This window comes from Sciurus vulgaris (genome assembly GCF_902686455.1).
Source record: "Sciurus vulgaris genome assembly, chromosome: 12".
Lineage (NCBI taxonomy): Eukaryota > Metazoa > Chordata > Mammalia > Rodentia > Sciuridae > Sciurus > Sciurus vulgaris.
In genome coordinates, this window is record NC_136473.1 from 34,145,554 (window position 1) to 34,165,677 (window position 20,124).

At 37.9% G+C, this 20,124-nt stretch overlaps 1 pseudogene across 1 annotated transcript in view; it reads left to right on the forward strand.

The window, feature by feature from the left end:
- Positions 1-1,124: 1,124 nt before the first annotated feature.
- The window catches only part of LOC306641920 (Krueppel-like factor 3), a 284,135-nt pseudogene continuing 265,135 nt past the window's right edge, over positions 1,125-20,124 (forward strand). The window contains exon 1 of the transcript in view: positions 1,125-1,265. The product of the transcript in view is annotated as a Krueppel-like factor 3 (transcript). The remainder of the gene's footprint in view (positions 1,266-20,124) is intronic.

A 20,124-nucleotide genomic window follows, 5' to 3' on the forward strand; every position in this document is an offset into this window, starting at 1 on the left:
TGGCTGGACAGCGACAGAAATGATTTCCAATTGTCATAGACAACCTAGCAAAGAAAGCAAGGAGAATGATCAAAGAATCTGAGAAGTCTAATGGCAGATGGCCTGAGCCAAGCCTGTATTTGTGAGTTGGGTGAGGTCAGCAGGAGTAACCTCTTCTGAGCTGCTTGCTGCACCCTGAATAGGTGTCATTCTCCTGCAGGCCCTGCCTTCAGGGTGACAGAATGACCACCAACACATTCTTCATATGACTGAGCTACAACTCTAGTGCTCTCTTATTTTGAAAGTGCAAATGAGTGCTGGGAGCCTCTGTTTAGCCATTTGGGACTCTCTTCCCTTGTTTTTCTTTTTCCTCTTTAAACTGTTGTTTTATTACTATGAAAGAAAGACTAAGGTTTTGAGAGATGATCATTTGCATCTATCATAAATATTTTACTAAATTTCATTCAAAGTTTAAAAATAATGGTTAAGAAAAAAATGCAGTACTATTTAATATTACTCAAAACTAGCTAACAGATACTCATAATATTTAGTTCATTGCAGAAAACTAATATCTTTGCAACAGTAATGGAAATAAGTCACAATAAGATTTAATTATTATCTAAAGTAAGAATTTTCTAAGCAGTATTTTACTATATTAATAGACAGAAGTGCATAATAAGTGCAACTAAGGAGAAGCAAAAAAGCAGAGAAAATCAAAAGTGTCTACATTTCTTTGATTGTTCAAATGGTTGGGCAATGGAAAAGGAAGAAAAATTTCCTAATTTTAACTAGGCAATGTAAAAATATTATCAGTACCATGACTTTGAAAGATGAATACTAAGATGAGATAATTTAGTTATAAAATAAGAAAATTATAATAAAAATATGAAAATATGTAGACTCTAATTAAATCATTAATCATTTTCATTGTCTCATGTATCCTGGCAATATGTGCTTCATTCTAGAATACATGGCTGTTGAATCATTGCTATTACATTAAGTCATGACTTTCTTTTACTCTAACACTCATAATTTTTGCCTCTGATTTCAGTGATTCTAAAGAACCATATCTTGAATTTGTTAATTCATGCTTGGATCTATATTCTACCTAAAACTATTTGCCCCCACCATCAGCATTCAGCACCATGCCTCACAAAGCCAAATACCAGAACACCCTAGAAGATTTAACTAAAAGAACACTCATGTTTGCCTCAGTCCCTGTTAAGCAAGAGGCCATGGACCCTGTCTGGGTATCCTACCCATCTAATTGCCTGGAGTCAAATGAAGTCCAACAAATGGGGTCATTTACTTCACGCCATTACCTGATAAGTTCTTTCAGACCTCAGAGTGCCAGTCACATGGAATACAGTAGAACTAGAGTTATGAAAACTGAAAGCTCATACAAAGGTGGAAGTGCCTCGTTGAGTGTACTTGACAATTAGCTTCATATAAGCTCCCTTCAAAACTTCTCTGCTTCTTCTTAATCCCCCTTCCCTTTTATTTTCACCATATTTCATTTTTCTATTTTATTCATCCCCTATTTAATGCCCGGCTCTCCCAATGACTCCTCCCTGTTCTTTTAAACAAAATTCTACCTTGCTCTCTCCCTTGGCTCCACCTCTTACTCTTTTTCTTTTCTCTTCTAGTTCACCTTTTCTCATTTTGCTCTACCACCTAGTCTGTCCTACAAGTAGTCTTTATTTTTGTAGTGCTTTTGTGTCACTGTCGTTTGCTTTACTTAAGGGCTATGTGTAAGGAAATGGACACTTAAGAAAGGAAAATGAAAAATTAGCCTTGGTCTTCATTATGTACAGAAGAAACTAGTTTCAAAATTACGAGTTTAAAAGTTCCCTACCCTGCCCTCCTTGAATAGTTATCAAAGGCACCCTGTTTTCTACCTTCCCAAATCAACAAACCAGACCTATTTCCATAAATTACTAATTTCATTGATTAACAAAGGCTATGAGTTTGGCCACAGGTCTGCTCACTTCTCCCTTGTTCTTCCTCTGCTCCATCTACCGTGGTCCTGAATTTTCACAGTCCTAGTGGAAACTGAGGAGAGCAGATAAAATCCTTCCAACTGCTAGCAGCCAAAGGTATAATGTTTAATCAGCAGATCTCAAGTGGCACAACCAAGTCAACAGATAAAATGCACACAAAGAACTGAGATCCTCCATGTACCTTGGGAGAGGATTGCTAACATCCCATGATCCAGATGTCCCTCGGGTACCTTGCCATCAGGGTCTGTATGTCTCAGATTCATTCCACACCCTCCCCCTGTTCTGCTTCCTTGGTCCCCAGAAGTGTGCTCTGGGTGAGTGGCCAATGGAGACACTGGGTGGAGTAAAGCAGAAGCCAATGTGTTCCTCCCACTTTTTATTTTCCTGCTTTGGTCTATTTCCCCATTGCTTCTCTACTTTAGACAGAACTCTGGATTGGGAAGTTGTTACCTTGCTTCATTTTTCAGCCTCTTTTCTCTCCTGTGAACCAATTCCCTGAATTATGTTCCCTTTGTATTAAGTGCTCATGAAGGTTTCCATTTTTCTGGGGACCTTAACTAATCTATCTTCTCAGGTGCAGTCACCTTCCTGAGAGGCACCTACCCTCACACCCCACCACACACAGTTAGCCCCTGCCTACACATCTGAACTTTCCTTTCTGCCATCCTAGTTAAATCCCTGTCATTGCAAGAACTGCAGACCTAACTTTCCTCCACTAGAGGAAATCCAAGGGCAGGATCTGGAATCAAGCAGGCCTGGACTCAGAGTGCAGCAGAACTGGAGCTGCCACCAGCACCCAGGATCTGTGCCAACCCCAGCTCAGTCATCATGAACTGAGCCGTCAAACTGCAGAAATCCCCCCAGAAATTTCCCTAAAACTCCCTGGATAGAGATCAAGGAACTGGAAATCTCATGAGTAGGTATTAGGTATGTGAGATTGTATTTGAATGTGTATATACATGTATGATTTTCCTTAGGAGATGATCTAGGTATTTAATTGATTTCTAAAAAGGAACACAGGCTAAGAACTGATGAAGAAGAAAGTGACTACATCAAAATTTCAAACTTCTGCACAGTGAAGGACAGTGTCAACAGAGTGAAAAGCCAGCCTATGAAATGGGGAAAAAAATTTGCAAGTATCTGATAAGGGGTTAGGATCTAGAATACATAAATAACTTTTATAACTCAACAACAAAAAACAAACCAATTGAAAAATAAGCAAGGAATTTGAATACATGTTTCTACAAAAATGACTCCAAAGCCAGACATCCCATTGGCCAAGAAGTCAGTGAAAATCTGTTTAGCATCATGAATGTTAGGAAAATGACAATCAAAAACACAATGTATTAAACAATTCCCCCCATTTGATATTTTCTATTAAAAAAATGAAAGTCAGCAAGGATGTGGAGAGATTAGTGTTCCTGTGTCCTGTTGGTGGGATGTAAAATGGGGCAGACAATAAGAAAAACAGCATGGCAGCTCCTCAAACTAAAATAGTTTCTACAGGATCCAAAATATCCAAAGCTGGATCTCAAAAAGATATTTGTATGGCCATGTTCATCACAGCATCATTCACAATAGCCAAAAGACAGAAACAACCCAAGTGTCCGCTGAAACTTGAACAGATAAAATGTGATATACAGATACAATGGAACATTCTTATACCTCAAAAAGGGAGGCAATTCTGACACATTAGAATGGTGAAACTTGAAGACATTTTTGTAAGTGATGTCAACCAGTCACCAAAAGACAAATATTGTGTGATTCCACTTATGTGAGTTACCTAGTTGTCAAACTCACAGAGGCAGAAAATACAATGATGGTTGCCAGGGAATCAGGGGAGCAAGAAACTAATGGGTTGTGATTGTTTATGGGTAAGGAGTTTCAGTTTTGTGAGATGAAGGGAGTTTTGGACATTGTCTATGCAATACCCTGAATGTAATTAACACTACTAAACTGTATTTTTAACTATGGAACCAATGTAGATGCCCTTAAATAGAAGAATGGGTAAAGAAAATGTGGTATATATACACAATGGAACATTACTCAGCCTTAAAGAAAAATGAAATTATGGCATTTGCAGGTAAATGGATGGAACTAGAGAATATCATGCTGAGTGAAATAAGACAATTCCAAAAAACTAAAGACTGAATATTTTCTCTGATAAGCAGGTGCTGGTCCATAGTGAGATGGGGGGATAGGGAAAAGTGGAGGAACTTTGGATTGTGCCGAGGGGAGTGAGGGCAGGGTTGGGGCAGTGGGGATAAGGAAGTACAATAGAATGAGACAAACAATATTCCCTATGTACATGTATGATTACACTACTGGTATGACTCAGCACCACGTGCATCCAGAGTAATGAGAGGTTATGCTCCATTTGTGTACAATGTATCAAAATGCATACTACTGTCATGTATAACCAATTAGAACAAATTAAAAAATGTGCTGATGGTAAATTTTATCTTATGTACATTTTACCACAATTTATATTTATTTTTAAATTTTTTAAAAGAAGGTACTACCTGTCATACACTTGAGACCCTATTTTATATTCTAATATGATAGATTAAGAAAGATTAGATTTGGATCACATATGTCTTTCCTTTTTCACAATTTGAGTAAATCCTTGGATAGGGGTTTCATTTGCATAACTAGAAGGTGCGTAGCTGGAAAGACTTTCTTAGATGATGATGGCTTTGAAGTTGTGGTTTGGAAATGCTGACTTGGCTTCAGATTTTAATAGAAATCACATGGCAAGTGGGCTTATTGCTATGTAGCTAAGGCCAGTAGCTCTGCCTGCTAGGGAAAAGGAAACAACACAGTGGAATCAGAGAATCCTTGTGACCTGTGACAGGTCAAACAACTTCTCTAATTTTGGATCCTTTGTCTGTAAAATGGTCAGATAATGCCTGTCTTCCTGCATCATAATATGTTACATGGCTCCAGTTAGAAAATGAATGTAGATATACTTTACAAGCTATAAACATGATGCAAAAAATGTGGTAGGGTAATTCTCACTTTTGATCCTCGGTTTGTGTTCTCTCTCAGTTATTTTTATATGACTTTTCCAAGTCAATCTGCTGTCTGTTTGTTCTATTAACTGAAGCAACTTAGCACACAATAAAGAACACATAAACCAGGAATAACAGTCTTGTGTGAACTGTCCTTCCACCTTTATATTAGTGTACAGGCATGCATCTCCTTACTGTACTTTATCTGCCGAGGACCTCTTTACCTGTGTCTCATCTATCTACCACCATACACCTTCTCAGGTATTAATGTACCATGAAAATAACTGTGTCATTGCAAACCATTGACATGCCAAACTTTACAATATCATTCCTTAATAATCCTTGCCTAAAAATATCAGTCAATAGCCAGAAGGCCTTAGAGGAGAACCTGTGAGCTAAATATGTTCTTGTCCAAAGGGGCCAGACTATAACCTGAAGGATTGGGAACAGAGGTGGTATTTACCCTTTAGGCTGAAAGAATTCTGAGGCAATAACTGAAGGAAGACAGAAATGATGAATGTGGTAGAGAACAGTCCTACAGACATAAAGGCTGCCAAGTTATTAACCAAGAATAAAACTAGATTTATCACAAGTGAAGGACCAAAATGTCAAATAGAGACCAGGAGAAAGCATACAAAATGGCCCAGAGTTTTAGTAGCAGATAACTTGGACCTGGGTTCTGACTCCATGACTACCTTGACACTTCCTTATCATTAGGAAGGATACTTCACTCTATCAATCTTCATTTTCCCATCTTTAAGAGAAGATATTAGTAGCATCTATCTCATGGATTTGCTTGGAAAAGAAAATGAGATTATATGCATGAAACATTTAGTGAGTTCTCAAAAATTGAACATATAAAATAAACTTTGGCAATATGTTTTTATATCTTAACCACACACAATGCAAACTCTAAATGAGGTCTTTGCAGTCTATCCAGGGCATATTGATCTTGTGGGAGTCAGACAAACATTTTCAACTGAGGAGTTGCCAGCTCCATCTCTTCTTCAGGAGGTCATTTGTTCTATAAATGCAACACTTTGGTTGCATTCAAACAGCAAAAGAATGGCACCTTTATCTCTTGCTCTAAATCCATGCCTGTTCTTTGGGTATAGAATAAAGCACATTTAACTGCCAGTGTCTGATCATCTAGAATCAATAATACAGTGTACCATCAAGTCATCTCTGCCCTCTGCTACTCTCAGAAACTGTCAGGTTGGAATTCATTCTGCATTAGAGAACAATATCTATTGGCAAAGGAAAATATCAAAGTCCACTTCTAGCCATTACATATTCCAGATTAATGGAAAGAATTTCCAGGTCTGCTATTGAGAAGCAGGCTTAACCATGTGTGAAAGCAAATCCTGTGGTTTTGGGAAGGCAAATGGATGAAAGCAGCAGTAGATTCACAGTTACTAAGCTCCAACGGTCTGAAATGGCCCAAAACACCTCTCAACCCACAGCTTCAGATTGTGTGTTTCTTCTCTCAGTATGAACCCAAGTACAATGTTGGCTCCTTGCTTAATTTGGCAGAAAAAACACTATTCCACCTGTTAAAAAAAACTCAAAGAGCTGATGTGGAGAAGGAAATTTATATAATTCTCCTCTTCCTTGCAAAATTTGATCACATTCCTAGAGTCAGGAAAGGCCCATTCAGGAGCACATCTTTGATAGGCTTTCTAAACCACCAGGAGCTATACCTCTTCTACCTGGCCTGTATACCCCAGGAATAGGTGTTGTGCAATTATAGCCCAAAACCCACCCTAATCATTGAAATAGTCAGTCCTAAACTCTTCACCTTGCCCCTGGAGAGACCCCCAAGAAAGGCTCTCACCTAAGTCTCCCCCTCACTCCTACCTTCTGCTTCCTGACCACCCTGGTGACTCCCATGTAGTCCTGTAAAGGAAAACTGTGGCTCTTGGACCTGTGGGTATAACAAGAATTTCCCTGAACCTCTCCTCTGTCTTCTTTTGTGATCTTACCTGAATGACCATTTCACAAAAAAGACAGGACATTTATAAATTTGACTAATTTTTTAAAAAGGAGAAATTGCCTTGCTGGATAGCATCAAAGGGAAATTCAATCTAATTTTCTTACAAAAAGACCAAGAGATATATGCAGAGTTAACTGTGGCCTCAATCAGGCAAACTTTCTCCTTTTGCCCAGATAACCCATTCTGAAGCTCTAATCTAATAATTCATTATTACTTTTTTTAAATTGAACCCAGGGCACTTGATCACTGAGTCACATCTCAGTCCTTTTCATTTATTTATTTTTTTTATTTTGAGATGGGGTCTCACTAAGTTACTCAGGGCCTCACTAATTGTTGAGACTGGCTTTGAACTTGCAATACTCCTAACTCAGCTTCCCTAGCAGTTAGCATAACAGGTGTGCACCACCTTGCCCAACCTCATTATTACCTTTTTTTTTTATTTATTATTTTTTTTATTATTACCTTTTAAAACTGTATTTCTTTCACTTCTTTGACTTAAAAAGGTCTATATTTTCTTTGTTGCTCTGAAAAGTACTTCCTTCTTTTATATGTAATATGATAATAAGATAATCTCTTTTAAACTTCAGGGTACCCCCACTCATCCTAGCAGACCCAAATTTAATCAACAAATCTATTTTCATAGAATTTGTCAATGTGTTTGCTATACTCTCTCCAAACTTGAATTTCCAGATTTAACAATTCTAACACTTCAGTCTGTCTTGATAGAAACTCAAGTTGGTGTTTCTTTTCATCCATGTCCTCCTGGTTTCTGGTGGTTCTGCTTGTCTCTTTTGGACACAGTCCACTCATTATATCTCTGCTAAGGTCTCAGTGTGAAGTCGTTATGCAGGAGCTGGATGAGCCCTGCGTTGACAGAGCATCTCTCCCTTTCATGCCCATTTCCATGGCCTTTTTGGCGGCTTTAAAGAAGATAAGCAACTGCTGGCCTGGCAGCTCTGCATCAAAGCTCTAGGCTCATTTTTCACAGATGTTACAAAAAATGCATTACTTGTATTTTCCACATTGAGGCTTCTCTGCCTCGTTTTCAGAACATTAACAGAACGTTAGGTTTGCTTTCTGAAATAAAAGGCTACTAGTGATTTCTAGAATTCCATGGTTCTTTTTGCAAAATTGCCAACTTTAGTGTGTAAAACCTGAATGCCCAGCATCCATTTCTGACTCCACATTTTGCCTTGCTGATTCAAAGAAATACTCATGCAATTCTTAGTTTACATTTCCTGACATTATTCTTGTTTCTTCTCCATGATAATGTATTTTCCAAAAAAAAAATATATATATTTTGGCATGAAACCTAACATGACTTTTCAAAACTGTAATGCATGTGGCCAGTAATTGTCACTTATCCAAATAATGATGACAATGATCACAGGTAGCATTGGGAACTGCTTACCATGTACTGAGCACTTGCTAAGTGATTGTGTGCTTTCATTTATTTCAATCCTTGCCACTGTCCCCAGAGATAAATACTATCACCATTCCAAGTTTAACAACTTGACTGTAGTCACCTAGTTCACCAGTGGCAGAGCCTGGAGGTGAATTCAGAAATGCTTGACAGTGTTCACTCTCCTAACACATCTCTGACCCTTGGTGGCTTATTTAACTTCCCCACATAATTGAACTAGATACTCAAGGTTATGTGAAATATTACAAATCTGCATTGTCCTGTGTTAACATGAATGTACTCAAGTGTATTTTGGTGCTGAATTTCACTTATGGTTGGATTGGATTAGGAACATTCTTAAATTATCTGCCACCATTAGCCTTGTTAATGTTTGAATGTCAGTAGAAATGATTAAGAGAGTTGACAAAAATAGGCCAAAATTATGGGATAAAGGAAGGCAAAGTTTGATAGACTTTGCTGCTGTGGGCAAATATGATTCCAATGTGCTGAAGATACTGCTAGCAAACAAATCCATAGACAGAAGTTGTTGTTACTTTATTATTTTTTTCCTGTGGCTCAATTTCAAGAGTAAGAAGACAATGGGATTACTGTCCAAACACTTATTAATTGGTAATAATATGAATTATACTTTTAAAAAAATGTTTTTATTTGTTCTAATTAGTTGTACATGACAGAAGAATGCATCTATACATTTTGATAGATCATACATGAATGGGGTGTAATCTCTCATTTTTCCAATTTTACATATTACAGTATCACATTGGTCATGCAGTCATACATGTTCATGAGGTAATAATATCTGTTTGACTTTACTTTCATTCCTTCCCCCAGACCCCTTCCCCTCCCTTCACTCTCCTCTTCCTAATATAAAGTAACTCTATTCTTCCCTACCCATCCCCCTTTATTGTAAATTAGCTTAATCATATCAGAGAAAACATTCAGCCTTTGGTTGTTTGGGTTTGGCTTATACAAATTATACTTTAAAGGACCATGATAGATGCCCAGATACTGGCCAAGCACAAAAAAGTAGTACTTAAACTTTCAGAGAAAACGTTAAGGACCAAGGAATCACTGACTGAGAATGTTATACTAATGTGTATAAATATATATAAACTGAGTCCACTAAATTGAAAGCTTTGAACTTAACAGGTAAGTTAGGGTAAGATAAGAAGTGTTCCTCTAAGACTGCTCCTTTAAAACAGGCACAAATGAGGACAATGAGATTTTTAAAAGGATTAGTTTGTAATGAACTGCAAAAAGAAACCCAATAGTGAAGAACAGCCAGACAGCAGTGAACTGGCATGAATTTCATTTTAGAAGAAGTATTTTTATCCTCAACATCATTAGCTCTGTGACTGAATCAAGAAGAACACTTGAAAATTAATTACATGTCTATTCAAAAATGATTAGCTAATATACGCAGGCCAAGAAAAGACTCATTAGCTGAGCCTGTTAATGAAAGTGCTCTGAGGTCATACAACACTAGTGCAAACCTTAGTCACCATTGGGAACTGGACAATGAAGAAAGGAGGGCTGATGGAACCTGCATAATATTTATTCATTTCAAGTGTTAGCCAATGTCCCCAAGGTTGAACTAGCTCCTTGGAAGGGATAATAAAATATTCATTAGGAATAGGCTTCTCCATGAAGAAAAAGAAAACAAAACAAAAAAATAACCCTAGAGCTCATCTCTGAGTCCACATTATCTATCCTATTGCAGTTGCAGTATCAGGAAAGAGAAGAGGGCAGAAGGAAGAGGGGGGGGTGGAGAATTGGGGAAGGAATGAAGACAGAAGGAAAGAGGGGAAGGAAGAACTACAATAGGACAACTCCTGTTCTTCACCTAAAGTCATATCATATTCATGGTGATCCTCCGACCCTCATATACTTGTCTTCACAGTGCTCATCAGTACCTGAACTTAGCATGTCCCTTTTATCTATTTGCTGGTTCTCAACTTCCCCCCCATTATAATGTAAGCTGCATACAGAGGGGGTGATGTCTCACTGCAGCTATGTCGCCAGCTCCTAGAACAGGGCCTGGAGCAGTGGGCTTGCAGTACATATCTGAGAAGTGACTGCATAAACTGGTGAATTGATTAATTAATTAATTAGCTGGGGCATCAGGATATCTTGTTTACTCAAAATAGTGATACAACAGTGGGAAGATATTGACATTACTCCCCCAATCCTCAGCCCAATGGAGGACCACTGTGTTAAGCACATGTGCACACACACACACACACACACACACACACACACACACACAATGTTTATGCAAAGAAATCCAAGCTTGAAGGAGAAATCATTCTAACAGAAGTGGAGAGACAGGAGTATGTAATTTTTAAAAAATAGAAAGAGCAAGATTACATCCTCTGCAGTAATTAAAGAAATAAAATTAAAGCAGTAATGAGACATGAGTTTTTAAAAGTCTTTGATTTAGATATAAAAGAAGGAAATACCTATTTTTGCAAGGACACATAGAGCTGAGTGCTTTTGTGTGCTGCTGTAGGACTGTCAAGGGTCAGGCATGCTCTTCACTCCATGTCATCTTAGTAGGGCTGTCAACCATGGTGTCCTTCCTTCTGCCATGGAGCTAAGCCCAACATGGTCACAGATTCAAAAGAAGGAAGATAGGAAGTTGTGCTAGGGAGGCTAAATTTTCCTGTTTGGCAAATCTGTACAGGTGTGTAAGGAGTTGTGTTAATTGAGACAAATCAATGACAAGAACCCTTCAACTGACCACAGGTACCACATCTTCCATAGATTTCCAGGGAAGGAGAAAGAAAAAGAACCCCATCTTCTCTAATAGGCAATGATACAAAGGATATAATATCTAAAGCAAGAAAAGAAAATTAACCTGTAAGTATTGAGTTCCTCCCAAATCAAATCCTAGAACCACATCATCATCTAACAGCTCTGTGAAGAAGAGATCAGGAGAAAAATGCCTCATGGACTAAGTGCCAGGAACAGTGTTCCCTGTGTCAGTTTCTCCCTTGAAAGTCAGTGGTTTTGCTTTGTAAGTTAAAATAGATACTTATCTATCAATCTATTCATCTATTAATATCTATAGACATACAGATATATATACAAGAGAAGGCCTGAACAATTTGGTGGTTTGTATCAATATTAAAACAATTTTTAGATGGGTTTTAGTTTGGTTTGGGCGAGCAGCAGTTAATTAGATGACTCACATTTTACCCAAAGCCATTTAGTAAGGTTCATGTTTCACTTGCTTTTTCACTGCTAAGACTAAAGGACCCAGTCAGAATAATTGTACAGGAGGAAAAATTTATTTGGAGGCTTACAGTTTCAGAGGTCTTAGTCCACAGAAGACCATCTCCATTTCTCCAGGCACGACATGAGTCAGAACATCATGGCTGAAGAGTGTGGCAGAGGGAAGCAGCTCAAGTGCTGACAAGGAAGCAGTGAAACTCCACTCTCCAGATAAAAAACATATACCCCATAGCCATTCCCTTAATGAACCACTTCCTCCAAACACACCCCACCTGCCTTCAGTTACCACTCAGTTAATCCCAATTAGGGATTAATTCACTGATTGTGTTGTGGCTATAAACCAATCATTTTCCTCCAAACCTTCTTGAATTGCCTCACATGTGAGCTTTTGGGGGAAACCACATCTAAACCATAACATTCACCTATTTTATTAAGATAATTTCAAGTAATTAAATGGAAGTATATTTATATGCATTTTTATATATAACTTAAAGAGAATCAAAAGCAGTATTCAGAATTTCTCAACAAACACCCTCCTCTGAAATAGCATATATCAAATGCCATATTTATAAACAAAACCTAAATTCTGAACCTAACCACTTTGGGTGATGTAAAAGTCAAAATTTCAAGTCCCCAGAGCTTAGCTGGTGACAAGAGAGTGATCATAGCTTCATCACTTTTAGGTGCCAGTGTAGATTTTAAATTATTTTGGGTATGGTTCTGAGTTATATTTAATGTTACTTTAAGGTTTATGAGTTATATTTAATAATTTTTTCCTCCATTCTTCAATTTAGGAATTTGGGAATGGGAATGGTCAAAAACAGAAGAACCAAGGTCTACTACAGAGTGAAAGATCATGCACAGGCCTTATTCCTGTTTCTCCTCCATGCCCTTCTCTAAAAATAAGAGAATAATTCCCTAAACATGTCTTAAATTGGAAAAATAAAACTTTGCTTTCATTATTAAATATGCACTTTTTGCAGTTTCAGAATCACTTGGTTCTAAGTCTGCTTTTCTCAGGTCCTTAAAGTTTCAGGTACTTACTTCATACTGTGAGAGACAGAAAGGAAAGGAGACCAGTGATTTCTCTCATATTCATAGGAAGATCACAAAATTTACCATTCAGACCAGAATATTTTGAAACAGAAAGGAGGCACTTTTAATAATTATACTAGGACAGTACACAGGAAAAGTTCCTCAGACTCCCATCCATTTTCCCATAAACCTTTCTCTCTCATCATCTTGTGGCAGAGAACCTCACCCTGAGCCAGTAGTACACTTCTTGCTCTTTTCAGTGAAGACTATCTTCCTTCCTAGACTAACCTGGTTTCTTCATGCCCTTCACATGGTGCCCAAGGAGGTGATGCAAGCTAGTTTTTCTTTGTGTTGTTTTCATGACTCGGTGAAATTTTTAAGGTTTCCTGAGGAGTGGACTTCGTTTCTGTCTCCTACTTCTAGAGTACTTGTAGAGTGCCAGTCATTGCCATTGATTTTACCTGGAAAGGTTGTTTGTTTTGTGATTAGAAACATAACCTGTCCACTTATAGTATAAAAATTGTCTACTTTACAAATAGGCCAATGGAAGAAAAAAAATGTCTTTTAGAGATGTTCTGAAAAGTTTTTTAAAGTGTTTTAGAAATGTCTCCCCTCCATGCTCTCCCAAAAGTATGACTATGATTGTTCAAAATAGTGAATTAGTATATACATTTTATTTATTTATTTGTTTATTTACTTATTTATTTATTTATTTATTTATGGTACTGGGGATTAAATCCAGGGCCTCACACATGCTAGGCAAGTACTCTACCACTGAGCTACATCCCTAGCTCAGATTTTCATTTTAACTACTAGGTAAGAAGGTACCCCTTCTCCTACCCTGCTTGGAGCATAAGTTAATTTCAGAGTCTTCCAAGAATTACTGAAGTGTCATTTGACTCAATGTCAAACTCCTTGATCAAGAAATAATGGGTTCTAAGTGGAAATTCTTTCTACCTTGGGGATTTTTTATGATTTCATGTGACATAAAAATATAAAATGTTTTATCACAGGATATTTCTGTTGCATTTCATTTATCTAGAGGTGATATTTCACATAATATCATTTGTATCTAGGACAAAAAATACTTCTATATTATTTTGATAAAGGAATTCTGATCACTAAGCCTGATTCTATGACCTGAACTTAAAATTGAAGACTCTTGTAAGTCCAACAGAGACTCTCAGGGAATGGATCCTCTTGTCCTGTCTCCCCTATAGCATCCAGCTTTGGGCTTGGTGTACAACAGTCTTCTACACAACGTGCTCCTTGCTGACTGCATAGGGTGGGAGGCAGGCTTAGATGCCTATACTCTGCAGCCTTCCTGAGGGCATGGTAATTGCTATTTTGCCTTTGCTTTTTGGTATTCTAGACTCCACTGCAACCCAGTGCTGGCACTGAAGTCTGTATTGGATCACCTGTCACAGTGGGAATTTTTCTTCACATTATCTTCATCTCAGCTCAAGATCCACAAATGCTTCACACATATAAACTCTGAGAGCCTTCTTCTCTGTCTTCTTGAAGATTTCTTTTTTCTGTGCAAAAAGAAAGCATATTATGGTTGCACGTTTTTGAAGTAGTTCCTAAAACATCTACTGAAATTGGGACTAAAACAGGCACTGGAGAGAGGCCTGGATAAGTGCCTTTCAACAAGTAACATCCATTAACTTGGAAGACATTTGTAAGCCATATTTTGAATTTATTGGCTTAAAACCCAGAGATAATTATAAGAAAAAAAATCCTTGCAATATACAGGGATGATTAGGTGCTTCCACTCTGGAGCTAAATAGCCTCAGATTGATCCCACATCTGCTCATAAGCTTGAGCAGTTTTTGCATTTGTAAACTGGAGTATGAGCAGATCTACTTTGTGGTGTTTGTGTGGGTGTTTGGGTGGTTGTGAGGAATCAGCAAGTAATAACAGGCTCAATGTCAGCACTCAGAAATGTTTAAGTTTTAATATTAGGACTTCTATTTTTCTTTTATTATATATAGAGCGTATGATATGTAATATGTACATAATGTATGATAGATATGTACATAATGTTCTTTATACACACATATATGTATTGCCCATGTTGAATTATGAAGTTCAGTAGAAGTTAGCCAGATTTAACAGGAGGAAGTAGGAGCTGTAAAAGTAGCATTAGAAGAACTGCATGGTGGTTCACTAGTGTTAGGCTGGAATGTGTATCTGGGGAGAGGGTGGGTTGCTGGAAAGAAATCAAATAAGTCCAAAAGATAAATAGAGAACAGACAAGCTAAAGCCTAATAAATAAACCGTAGTGAGGAGTTTGACTTTTATCCTAGGAACAAGCTGGGAGCCACTAAATGTTACTTTTTTAAGTAGGGGAATGACAGGATCAGTCATGCACATTAGAGAAAGATTCTACTACTTTTGCAAAGGATGAACTAGCAAGGGCTGGAGGATGGAAAGGAAACCAGTATTTGATACTGTGGATAGAATCTAATGCTGGTAGTCTGGACTAAGTGATCAGCTCTGTTTCCCTAAGTCGTGCATGGAGGCAGGTGGAGAAACCCTGCAAATTTGATTCTGGTGGTGAAAAATTAAAACTGCCTGAGCCAGATTCCCTAGTAGGTATGCCTCTTCCTAAAGCAAGTGAGATCAATTTGGAAGTTGCATTAAGCCCCTGAGGCCTCTAGGGTGCCATTAAACTTCTGCTTCAGCACAGTACATGGAATGGAATCTCAGCCTGAACTCAGTCAGTAAATGAATATAACTTATGTTGAATTCCAGCTAATGTACAGTCTTAGCAGTAGCATTAGTCTGGAAAGTCACTTGGGTACTATTTGGAGTGCTGAACTGTGATTTACTTGGTCACACCCTAGTGATTCATATATGCCAATATAGCTTCCATGGTCTTTTCTACTTAGTTCCAAGAAATAACTTATGGAATAAAAGCATTATTCTTAAAAACATGTTTTCTATATCTTATTAATGTTCTTGGTGAATAGGGATTATTGAGGTAAGTAATTATTGCTCAAAAATGTCATTTAAATAAAAGTAGCAAGTCATAACCTAAAAATGTGTAGTTTAAATGAAAGTAACAGGACAAAACCTGAAGTAATTTTTCCTATCAAGTACATATAATAGCTATAGTTAAAAAGCATACCTTATCCAAAAGAAATTTCAATTTTATTTCACAAGGAATTCATAAATTCTCATTATTTATAAATTTATTTTATATATGATGTCATTATTAATAAATTGTTCTCTGATATACAAATACCTAAGAAGTCATATGCCCATGAAGTGTAATGTTTAAAAAACAAAATAAAATTAAATCATCCTGATAAGTCCTGTGAGGTCCCCATTCATGTCATAGTCAGTTTTATTCCCATGAAATCATCATTGTGCACCTAATATTTAATATAGTTTTGATAAGTATGTGATTGTCACATGTAAATGAGCTTACTATGGAACACTGTCTATTGAGGTCCTGCTGCTTGTGTTGAATTATTAGTGTGAGAACTCTCTTTTGTCTGAGATGGGTAGTCTGTGGACTTTGAACAATGAATGTACAAGTAAAGAAGTCTCAAATTTGAGTTTCTGTGATGACCAAATTTGAAATTACCTTAGAAAGTATTTTCCCTTCTCAAGAAAAATAGCTATTTCTTGGATTGAACTTTCAATGTTCATAGATGCTTAATCAGTAAATAGGAAGAGGATTTTAGATATGTAAAGAGAATAAGTCATACTATTTAATTTGAGAAAGTTAAAAGAGGAAAAAATACACGAATATAGTGGAGAATTTGTGAAAGGTTTACTGGAACACATAATAACAGTGCCTAATATCTGTGTGATAGCATGTTCATTCAACTTTCTAAAAAATTATCTTATTTTACGTTTACAAACCATCATTTACAGATAAGAAAATTGTATCTTAGAGTGATTAGGTGACTTGTCCAAAGTACACATAGCTCACAAGTGATAAAACCAAAACTCTATTCTGTGTTTTCTGACTCTTGAGCCTGTAAATAAATGTTCAGTAAATAATTTACTCCATCCAATGGGATGGAGTAGATACATCAGAAATAAACTATGTAAGTGGTCAGACGATTTTTTAAAAGAATGCCATGACCATCCAATGAGATGCAACCTTTTCAACAAAGAGGCTGGGAAAACTCATAAGCATGTGCAGAAGGACTGAACTAGACCCTTACCTAACACTGTGTGCAAAAATGAACTTGCATTGGATCAGAGACCTGGAACTGTAAACCTCTAGGAAAAAGCTCAGGAGGAAACCTTTGTGACTTTGGATTTGGTGGTGACTTCTTGGACACAGGGACAACACAAGAAAACAGACAGTCTAAAAATTCATGCACCGAAAGCCACTCTCAGTAGAAGATAAGACAGTGTCCAGAAGGGGAGAGAATGTTTGCAGCTCTGCATCTGATGAGGGATTAGCACCCAGAGCATGAGAATGCCTGTAGCCAACAGCTTGATCAAGATGTACAAAGGATGTGAACAGACATTTCTCCAAAGTGGCCCACACACAGCCCTGTGCTCACAAAAGCTGTCAACATCACTCACTGTCCTCAGGGAGATGCAGGTCCAAACCCATCCAGGCCTCGAGAAGGCTGCAGGAAAACCCCAGGAAGAGAATTCAGCAAGTGCCGAGAGGAACTGAAGACATGGGACCCTGGGCACAAGGGGTGGGCATGTGAAGTGGCACCACTGCTGTGAAATGTATGGAGAGCCCTCGTTTAAAATAGCATTGAAGCAGTCCCCCTCCTACACAGGTTCATCTTCTTCAGTTTCAGTTACCTCTGGCCAACCACGGTCTGAAAACATTGAATGGAAAATTTCACAAACAAATAATTCATAAATTTTAACTAAATGTTATTGTGGTACATTGTTATGATTTTTCTGTTGTATTACTAGTTGTTATTAATTGCTTACTGTGCCTAATTTATAAATTAGGTTTTATCACAGGTACAAATGTGCCGTGTGGGAAAACACACCACATACAGAGTTCATACCATCAGCATGGTCACCCATCTACTGAGGGGGCTTGGAAGGTATTCCCCTGCAGTTGGGGGAGACTACTGGACTGTGAAGTTCAGCAACTCCTCTCCCAGGAACACATGCACAAGAAGAGAAGGCAGGGTCCTGAAGAGACATTTGTATCCAGGTTCTCTGCCGCATTATTTACCCTAGCTAAAGGTAGAAGCTCCTCGGTGTCCACTGACAGAAGAACACATAACCAAATGTGATAGATACGCACATGGAATAAAATTAATCCTTGTTGTTGTTGTTGTTTTGGTGCTGGGGATTGAACCCGGGGCACTTAACCACTGAGCCACATCCCCAGCCCTTGTTCATTTTTTATCTAGAGACAAGGTCTTGCTAAGTTGCTCAGGGCCTCACCAAGTTGTTGAGGCTGGCTTTGAACTCACATCCTCCAGCCTCAGCCTCCCAAGTCACCTGGATTGCAGATGTGTGCCACTGTGCCCAGCTAGTATGATCTTTAAAAAGAAAGAAAACTTGACAAATGCTCCAAGTCACATGAACCATGAAAACACGATGTTAAGGGAAATAACCAGGCACAAAAAATACTGCAGGATTTGGCTTTCATGAAGAACTTAATAAAAAGCATGGAAACAAAAAGTGGATGGTGGTCGTGGGTGTCTGGGCAGGGGAAAGGAGCAGTGGTTATATAAGGTCATGGCTTTTCAGTCTCACAAGACAAAAGTGTTATAAAAGTAGCTGGATCATGGTCGCACAGTGATGCAGCTGTTCCCAACAGTTAGACATGACTAGGATGCTGGATTTATGTTACCTGTACTTTCCCACAAGAAAGATTGGAAAAGAAGCCACAGGGGGAAAATACTCCTGAAATAGAATAATAGCGAAATAATAGAAGGCAGAAAAAAATACATCAAAATTTCAGGACATAGAAATTCAATATGTCATAAATTAGTTTCTGGGCAAAATTAGTAAGTACTTTTAATACATGCATGGGTATTTACCTTTTTTTCCCTTAGAATTTATGGTCAGTTCTTTTATTGTTTTATGACTCCCCTTCTTTCCCATCTCCAGTGAAGTGTCCCTGCCCAGCACCATTCCAAACTGATCAGTCCTTCCCTGGTGCCATTTGTTATATTATAGTGTGCCCATCTCGCCAGAAAGATTTCTCCACTCCTTACAACAATATGGAATATAGGTTCCCAGGTTAAACATTCACTTTGTGTTAAATGCTCAGTGTATTAACCAGAACAGCCACTTAATAAATAATATGACATTAATGTGTACATTGAGTACAACGTCACCGTTTTGAAAAGTAAGAAAGATTCCACCATCAAGCACAGTTATGTTGCAATTTAAATACACTTGCTTTTTAATACCAAATACAAATGGGTATATCTATTTTTTATCTTTTTTGTTTTATCTTTATAATCATGAGGCAATACAAAATTTTAAATCTGAAAATTTTTAAATTTGAAATTCACGTACTGTCTTGTACTTGAATCGTAGAGGACAAAATAAAAATATTTGCTTTCCTTTTAGGTCTTGAGTTTCATTCTCTCCATGCTTTGAAAACATCAGGCAATCATCAGATAAATGACCCCAAACAGCTAATGGAGGTAAAATTTTGCTTGCACTATTTCAATTTAAATTATTCATTTACCTAAATGCACTTATTTTTATCATGTATCTCAACTCTATTCTTTTTGCCAAAAGAAAGCTAATCTTTTGTTTCTTTTATCTCTATTAAATTATCCATTTCATCTGTCCCTTTTTTCCTTTTGAAAAATCATGTTTCTAGAAAAATTGAAATATTGTGTTTTACATGTCTGAGTTTCTAGTTTTAGACTTTCAATCACTAGACTCTCCCAGATCACCTCGCCTTGTTCTATATCTAGTGGCCTTGAGAGCCTCAGGGATGAAACCCTCACCCAAGTGGTGGAGGTGGCTAAGTGAACCTGCTGCTGCCGGCCCTGCTCTGTCCACACGGGACTAAGGGGGTTGGGCGTATGGGGACACCAGTGGTTTTGCTCCAGGTCACGGCAAACATCCTCTACCCAGATCAGAATCCGTCTTCTTGGGGTAACCAAGGCAGTCATATCTGGCCTCTCCCCTCTTGACCAACAGATGAGCATCCACACCCCGAGCTTTGGTCAGAGCCCTCTTCCATTGTTCTCTGTGGAAGCTCTGAGGCTGCCCATTGGGACTTTCAAGACTTTCATGATGGAGAGATATGAAACATTGGGTATGTTCTCAAAAGCAGTGATTCAAGACCACAGCCTTGTTTGCCGAGACAGCCTTTGGAATGTTTATCAATACAGAGTGAGAATAAACCCACATGACTCTTGGGGACAAAAGAAAGGTACATGCCAACTCAGATCAACAAACAGACAGCATTGCTGTGAAGTCCAAAGCGCCAGGCTTTGGTGTGCTTATACAATGTACCTATCCTATTCCTTT